The sequence below is a fragment of the Akebia trifoliata genome, unplaced genomic scaffold (assembly GCF_017979445.1).
Source record: "Akebia trifoliata isolate Shusen 1 unplaced genomic scaffold, ASM1797944v1 Contig00519, whole genome shotgun sequence".
NCBI classification, from domain to species: Eukaryota; Viridiplantae; Streptophyta; class Magnoliopsida; order Ranunculales; family Lardizabalaceae; genus Akebia; species Akebia trifoliata.
Genome location: NW_028237059.1, coordinates 2,251 through 8,330, shown reverse-complemented (window position 1 = coordinate 8,330; position 6,080 = coordinate 2,251). Strand labels below are relative to the sequence as shown.

The window sequence follows — 6,080 nt, the reverse complement described above, 5'->3', positions numbered from 1 at the left end:
ATAGTTTTAAAACACGACTCGAAGGTCAATCAAAGTCATATAAAAAATTTAGGAGTCAATTGGGTCAAGTCAAACTAAAATATTTAATGATTTAATGTACCTTGCCTCTTGATTTTTCTCCCCAAGACCAGGACCAGTCATTTTAAGATTTATTACTCCTCTTAAATCTTAAGATCTAGGGTGAATTATTAGTTCATGAGCTGAATTTGACGAAATTCCTATTCCGGCTCACTAGTCAATTTAATTCCCAAAACGTGAACAACAGTTTCGCCAATTTATCAAGTGACAAACTCGCTGGTTATAAGTGACAATCTCGCTAAAGTAACTAACCTACGAGACAATCATTTGAAAACTACGAGATTGTCACTTGAAGATGATGGATTTTTAGTAGAAAAATCAAAAGAGTTTTATTTAAAAGGTTGAAATTAACTGTTTGAAACTTGAAGATGAGAAGAGCTTGACGATGGTGGATAGGATTTTTAGATCAAATATTGAGAAAAAATGGGGATTTGGGAAAATGCAAATTCTACTCCACAAAAATGTTTAAAATCCTGGTCATGACTATACTTATGCTCCAAATTCCCATTACTTGAGAAAAAATAAACATAGTAAAATTTGAAAAATAAAAATTCATAATCTTTACTATTATAATGAGAGAAGGCGGAGTAGGAGTGATTAGACACTAAAATTTGGATTCCAAAAAAGTCCTACCTTAATACTTAAATTTTATATGATCAAAGGTCATTTTTGTCAAAATTCAAAAAATTGCAATAGTACATCGTTAGTCCAGAAAATCAAGTTGGGTAGTTTTCAAAATTATAAAAATATACTTTTTTTACTATGTAATCCTCTAACCATCCTCTAAGTAACATTTTAAATTACAAATAAGCCCTTTCAACACATGTTGCACATGCCTCCTTTTATTGTTTTATTTTCAAATTTTCTGAATTTACAATGGGTACTTATATTTGATGATCAATGCATACCACTCTTGAGGTTTCATGATCATCATGCAAAGATTAGTTCCCTACTCCATTCTCCACATAAAACTTCTCTTTTGTACCCATAAATACTCTTCTCTCGCTAACACCCATTTCAACCCAAACCTCTCTCCACTCTCACAAAAACAAACCTTCTCCTCCCTCTTACAACATTACTCTTCACACCCCAACCAACTCAAGCAAATCCATGCACTTCTCCTCACAACTGGTCTCTCTATTAAAAACAGCCTGATAACCCAACTTCTCTCATATCTTATTCTATTAGGTAAAGTGAATTATGCTCGTCACCTGTTCGATGAAATGCACAAGCCAAGACCTTTCTTATGGAACACTCTGATTAAAGGGTACGTAAAAACTGAGCTCCTCGATGATTCTACGGCTCTTTATGGAAAAATGCACCATCTCGGTGTTCGTTCTGATAAGTTCACATTCCCATTTGTGCTTAAGGCGTGTACTGATATATGGTTAGGGGCAGAAATTCATGTTCATGTTATTAAATTCGGTCTCGATTTTGATCCTATAGCGAGGACTGAATTGATGATAATGTACGTAAAGTTTGGTGGATTGGGTTCTGCAGATTATTATTTAGAAGTATGATTGAGAGAGATTTGGTGGCTTGGAATGCTTTGATATAGGTTTATGTGCAAAATGGGCATGCTTATAGGGCTCTCGACTTGTTTCGTCAAATGGATTTAATGGGAATTAAGCCTGACTCGGTGACTTCGTGAGTGTTCTCTCAGCTTGTGCTCATTTAGGGTGTTTGGAAATTGGGAAAAAGATTGATCGGATTGTTGTCGAGGAGGAGCTTAATAGAAATTTATTCATCAACAATGCGCGATTAGATATGTATGCAAAATGTGGGAGTATTAATGTAACTAGAAATCTGTTTGATGAGATGCCTCGGTGGAATGTTATTTCGTGGAGTACTATTATAGGAGGTTACGCGGTAAATGGTGATAGTGAGAATGCATTGGCTCTTTTCTCTCGAATGCGAGATGAGGGCATACAACCAAATTATGTCACATTTCTTGGGGTTCTTTCTGCTTGTAGTCACGCTGGTTTAGTAAACGAAGGCAGGAATTATTTTGAGTACATGGTTCGGTCCAATAATGGAAATATCCGTCCGAGAATTGAACACTATGCATGCATGGTTGATCTCCTAGGACGGTCAGGACATCTTGAGGAGGCCTACAAGTTAATAAAAACTATGCCAATGGACCCGGACTCGGGAGTCTGGGGAGCTCTATTGGGTGCTTGTACGGTTCATCGGAATATCGAATTGGGTCAGCGAATTGCAGATGTTCTCTTTGATTTAACTCCTGATATTGGTTCTTATCAAGTTTTGTTATCGAACATTTATGCAGCAGCGGGGAGGTGGGATGATGTTGAGAGAGTGAGGCAGAAAATGAGAAAGAAAGGTGTGAAGAAAGTAGGTGGGTGCAGCTCTGTAGAATCTAATGGTGAGATTCATGTGTTCTATGGGGGAGACAGATCACACCCACAAACTTCAACTATATATGAGGTGTTGGAGGAATTGATTAAACGGGTACGAGATATCGGTTATGTTCCTAAAACGAGCTCCGTGCTTCATGATTTGGAAATGGAGGAGAAAGAGGTCAGTCTTGGCACTCATAGTGAGAAGCTTGCCATTGCATTTGGCCCTTATCAATGTGAGAGATGAGGTTCCCATAAGGGTGATGAAGAACTTGAGGATTTGTGACGACTGCCATAATTTCTCCAAATTTGCTTCAAGAATTACGAAAAGAGAGATTGTTATGAGAGATAAGAATCGTTTCCACAATTTTACAGATGGTGTTTGCTCGTGCAATGATTTTTGGTGATTACATGATAAAGAGTTGATTCTTCTTCGATGTAACATGGCCTATTTGCAAGGTAGAGACTGCAAGAACTGCATGAATGTTCCAAGAGAGGTGGATCGAGGGGAATCCATCCAAGTTTATAATGTCACAGACAGTGATCTTTTAACTTCAACATTACTAATCGAGTTTACTTTCGAGATAATCTAAGCAAGAAGGGCAATCTGATTGAAAGAGATGGAAACTTGCTGGGTGTATTTGACAGTTCAAGTTGAGTCGGAGTCAAATTGGATCTTGCATTGGGTTGATATTTCATCAACTTTGCTTTGATAAATATCTTGAATCTATATGAGGGATTGTTTGTTTTTTAGAGTTGATTCCATCCCTGAATGGGACAGCGTCCCTAAATATTTATTTAATTAGGATTTTTTTTTATAATGAAAAATACATTTTTTTAATATAATTTAGGCTGTCGGTTATAAATTAGATCTGGGTTTAAACCTCATCTAAACTTGGATTTGGGTGTCACCACCATTCAAAGAGTTTAAGGCGTGGATGTTAACCATAAAAACAGTTTTGAAAATCAATTTTCCAAGGAGTTGGTGACTTAAATCTGGTCTACCCTTAAAGGTTCGGGTAATGAGGTTTGGTTGAGAGACAAGAAAGGTGTTAAGACACCTCATCTCAGCCATCAAGCTGATGGTTACCATGTATTAGTCAAAAGTGAAAACTAACTGTTTTTTAAGAGATTTTTTTAAGTTAGAATGCCAGAGATGAATGTATGAGATAAAAAAGAGTGTTGGCAGGTGCAAAAGTGTCTAAAATGTGTCTATAAGGGACTTTTTTTTTTGTATGCTTCGAGTTTCAAGTGCTAATCTAGGAAGATAGCCTTCTTAGATTCTTTGCATTTTAAGATGGAGAGGTGTGGTGTGTGCAAAAGTGTATGCATGCAAGGGTTCCTCAAGGAATTTATTATGGTCTTATAAAGAGGAGATTACCTCTTATAGAGGAATTACTTTCTTCTTTCTTAGCCATTGAAAGTGCTTATACTACATGGATGCATGTAAGTTACAAAAGAACATTGGAAAGTAAATATTCCCAACAAAACTTATTATGAACTTAGAAATGAGAATATTATCTTAAATGGAGGAATTACTCTCGTCCTCATTAGTCATGAAGAGTAATTACATTACTTGCTTGAAATTTAAATGAACTAGTAAGTAAAGAAATGAAGACAATTACAAGAAACTTAAAGTCCCAAATGGACTTATAGTTGGTAAGGATCCCCCACAAAGGGGATTAACTTTCAACCCATGCTAGTCATAGGAAGAAAAATAAATCTATACTACATTGCTTAAGGTAAAATTGAACTTTAAAAGTAAAGAGATTAGAGTGAGAAAGGTAGAAGTGGGATTGAGGGTACACGTAGTAAAAAACATAAAATTAAATGTTCTCCCTACCTTAATCTTTTTTCCTTCTTCCTTCTTTCTTTCTTCTTATTTTTCTTCTTGTTCTAAGCTTCTAAAATGTATAAGAGAGTAATTGAACAATTTTTTTTGGGTTTTTAAAAAGTTTCAAGAGAAAAAAACTTGATAGAATTTTGGGACTCAAACTTCCCTCCTCTTTCACCTTGGAGAGGTCCTCTATTTGTAGGTCTTTGGAAGACCATTGGGGATATAAAAACTCCATGAGTTCCACTTATTTTCAACAAAATCTCAATGTATGACATTTTTTACCCTCTATCAAAGTATCTTTGATTGTCTTTTGCACCTTTTTGAGTCTTGCCAATCATGATGATCAGATGATATAAGTGTTAAAATACACAAGATTCTATAGAATTCTATGAGAGGGGCAAAGGTGTCCAAGCCCTTTGAAAGTGATCAAATCTCGATAAAAACAAGAGCAATAATGTGTAGTTAATACAAGAGAGTAGAGGCTTTGTAATCAATTGATGGTTCACTAACATAGTTGATTTTATCAAAAATTCAGTTTGGCCTACTCAAACCTCCAGTTCATTCCAATTTTCAAAACAATGTTTATAGATGTTATTTGAAATTTCCTTGAATTTTTTCAAACATTTGAAAAATTCACTGTATAAAAGACTGGTCAATTAAATCAGCGAGTTAATTCGTGATACCTCATTTTCAACCTTCATTCTTTTACTTCTAAAATCTCATTCAACATTCTTTCATGAAAATTAAAATTACTAATTTTTTTTCATCCCCCCTCAAGGATTTATCGATCCCCCTGGATTGTTAAAGCTCGCACTAACTTAGGATTGAGCATTTTTTTTTTTTTTGGGAATATTTCTAATCAATTCCTTGATAAATTTCAAAGTCGTTCCTCAATATTGATAAAATAGGATTGAGTTTGACCCAAGTTTTACATCTGAAATATTTATAGAAAAAATTTATAAATACAAAATTTTATAACAAAAAAGATCAAATCTATGATTAGCGATCAATCATGAAAAATTATCAAATATAATAGATAGAAGTTACCAATTATTTTGATTGGTTAAGAATAGTGTTGGTAATATGCATATGCCTTGGAAGAGTCATTTTTATTAGCTTATTAATCAATAAATGAATTTTTGTGATTATTTATCATTTAGTTTATTTTCATCACACAATGATATATGAGTAATTTTCGTCAATCATGAGATGATTGATGAGGCATGAGATATCGTAAGGTTCTCAGATAAATTGTAATATAATTAAGTAAGGATATTATCCTTTATGGCTGCGGCGGCAAACGCCTACATGTACGGCGGTAAGCAGCAAAAGACGGCCTACGGCTTGATAGTCGAGGGTTTCACTGGAACCCTGAGGAATTGGTGGGACCGCATACCACCATTGGCCAAGCAAGCGATTCAGACTTCGGTCAGAGTCGGAGCTGGCGGACAAGCCGTCTTCAACGACAAAGGAGACATCATACCGAATCCAGTAGAAAGCCTGCTCGCCACCATCAGAAACCATTTCTGCGGGCCACTGGAAGACGTCGAACGGAAACACAGAGCAGCCCTGCTAGCGCTCAAGATCAGACGGCTTTATTAGTTACATAGTTCATTTTATATGAAATTGTCACAGCTATGAATGAAACTGAGCATTTCATTTATATGGTTGTCATATTGTTAGAGTGTATACATTTGATGTATAATATCCTATTCTCAAGGTATCATGATGTTAATCATGCACTCAACAAATGGGTGCTTATCAGTACATTCACGCATAAGTTAATTCTTATTGAAATCTACTATCAG

The 6,080-nt window shown here is 35.4% G+C and overlaps 1 pseudogene; it reads left to right on the top strand.

Moving 5' to 3' along the window:
• Positions 1-825: 825 nt before the first annotated feature.
• LOC147381391 (pentatricopeptide repeat-containing protein At2g01510, mitochondrial pseudogene) lies at positions 826-3,197 on the top strand (annotated as a pseudogene).
• The last annotated feature ends 2,883 nt before the right edge of the window (positions 3,198-6,080 follow it).